We start from the raw sequence: 2,853 nt of genomic DNA, 5'->3' as shown, positions 1-2,853 counted from the left end.
AAGCTGTTAAATTTTCAAGCAAGCCCGGTGGTACTTTTTCTCATTCTGCCTCTCTGACTCAGATGAGCTCCTTGCATATCTCCATCACGATGCCTGTGCGAACAGTTCACATCTAATGAGCTGCTGGTATGCAGGTACCATACAGTTGCATATACATCATGTGGTAGCAAATACAGTTGTCTTGATGTCTTATGCTTTTTTATGTATCATCTTTTTTGGGTCTTTCTTGTTATGTATTTCAGCTGGAATCTCTTTGGAGTAAAGGCCACACGAAGCCATGCACTGGACAGATGTAATGAACCCAGAAAGATAGCTAAGACACTGAATGCCTCTGATGCTCGTTCTTCCACACTTAATTAATTGCGTTTATGAATCATGTTTATGTGATAACAATTCATTGTGTTCCTGAATCATATTTATGTGATAACAAATGAAGTTGCTAAAATATTAATGAAGCACATCTATACTTAATGTTTCATAAGATCTATATTTAAGAGCTGCTGCAACAAACTAAAGTGGTTGTTTAAGCAAATCACAGAATCACTGAGGTTGGAAGTGACCTCTTGAGATCACCTAGTCCACCCCCCTGCTCGAGCAGGGTCAGCTGGAGCTGGTTGCCCAGGACCATGGCCAGTTGGGTTTTGAATATCTTCACAGCTGGAGAATACACAATCTCTCTGGGCAACCTATTCCAGTGTTTGACCACCACTTAATATTCACATTTAAGGGCAAAAAGGGAAGTCCACAGAACTACAGGCCAGTCAACCTCACCTCCATCCCTGAGAAGGCATGCTCCATCCCTCCATGGGATGCTCCATTGCTTCAAGGCAACTAATCCTGGAGATCATTTCCAGACACATGAAGAACATGAAGAAAACAGTGAGTAGTCAGCATGGATTTATGATTTCCCTCTTAAATGGAATGGGCTAGGTCAGAAACACCACAGAAAGGCTAGGGAATCTTCGGTATTTCATATAATTTGGAGGTCAATAAATCAAGTTTCAGTTCAACAGTGTCTCATTAAGTAATGTTTTTCCCTGTATGGAATGGAAAAGCAAGGTTAGGCAGCTTAATAAGCTTTAAAACATTTACATGGCCACCAAGTGAGTAAAGTGATAATACTTTGTCCTTAGGAAACCAGAACAAGCAGGAAGCAGGTCTACACATCATTAAAAAGCAACACCTTTATTTTTACCTGTCCCACAAGAAAAAAACAAGAAAGGAGGGCCTGTAAAGAGGTGTAGGCAAGGTGAAATATAGGTTCTCAAAGTGGAATATAAGCTAAAATGTGATGTTATCTCTCCTGCTGCATGGCTCAGGGGATCTTGGAAACCCCTGAAACTTTGCAACTTTGGTTTCCAAAACTGTAGTCAAACATATAATTCTTCATTGTCAGAAAGCAAGTGAGATGAACTCTTAACTCTTAAATACTGCCTGGTAGGAAAGGAGTCTCAAGGGTAGGTGACAGGTGCCAGGTACTTTATTTCTTTGGCAATGATAAATCACTGCTCAGGGTGAACTAACAGATTCACAATCTCTGCCTTGAGCTGGAGAGTTCCTTGCTGCTAGGGAGGGTTTTTTGTGGCAAAGCTGGAAGAGGTCAGGGTATGGAGAGAGCCTTACTGGGCAAATGGGAAGATGGTAAGCAGTAACGGAGACCTAAAGAAGACTCACAACTTGGAGATTATTCAGTCTATATTCTTCTAGAGCCTAAAACAAGGGAGTCCAGGTCTACAGTTCAAGGCTTTCAGGTAGTGCTGCAATAAAATGATGGAGGTTCCCAGTTGTATTCATCCTCAGCCCACCCACATTGTAATGGGGCTAAATTTTGACCTGTTTTAGAGAAACCATTACCTAATATTGCACAGCCAGGTTAGCTGAGTCTGTTCCTGGTGAGTATGTGATAAAACCATTAGCGTCACAAAACCAGAGGAGCCAAGCTCAGCCCCTGAACTGTCCCTAAGCTGGGGGATTTGGAGGCAGTGGGTCAAGGTGGCTCTCAAGCAGGCAAAAAGTCCCAGCAGAGTTTAGGAAAGGATGGGACACTTGCTTTCTTAGGTCATCTCTCCACAACACTCTTGGTTATGGGTTGTGAGGCCTCAGCTCCAGTGCCGCTAATAAGTAAGTCTTGCTACTTTCCAGACAAGTCTTTAGCTGCAGCTGTCTATCTCCATTTCCAATTCCTCTGCACACCGTGTCTCCAGGGCTGTATCTGTGCTTGCTTTGTTGCTCTTTGTTCAGTGTTTGTCATGTGCAACACATTATGCAAAAATGACGACAGAACTGGCTCAAAACATCTTAGCTGTGTAGACAAGTGAACGAAGAAACAAAGAAGAAGCAGGTGAGGTGGTGTGGCCTTGCCAGGGCCACAGTGGTGCTCCTGCTCTAGGGAGACAAGTGTTGTAGGGGAAGAGGAGATCCTATGTCCAGTTTTGGGGCTCCCAACACAGGAAAGACTGATCAACAGCAGCAGGTTCATGCTGGTTGGGGGCTGGAGCCCACATCTCGTGAGGGACTGAGTTTGTTCAGCCTGGAGAAGAGACAGCTTTGGAGGAACCAGACAGCAGCTTCCAAAACCTATGGAGAGGTTACCAAGAAGATGGAGCCTGGCTCTTCGCAGTGGTGCATGGTGGGAGGGTGAGAGACAACTGCCACCAGTCAAAACAAGGGAAGTCTAAGCTGCATAGAAAGAAAAGCTTTTTGACCATGAGGACAATGAAACAGTGGAACAAGGTGCCCATTGAGGCTATGCAGTCTCCACCCTTGGAGACCCTGTGGCTGGAAAGCGCCTGGTGGAAAAAGACCTGGGGGTACTGGTTGACAGCCGGCTGAATATGAGCCAGCAGTGTGCCC

This window comes from Egretta garzetta, unplaced genomic scaffold (genome assembly GCF_000687185.1).
Source record: "Egretta garzetta isolate BGI_Z169 unplaced genomic scaffold, ASM68718v1 scaffold85, whole genome shotgun sequence".
NCBI lineage: Eukaryota > Metazoa > Chordata > Aves > Pelecaniformes > Ardeidae > Egretta > Egretta garzetta.
This window is presented reverse-complemented; position numbering follows the sequence as displayed.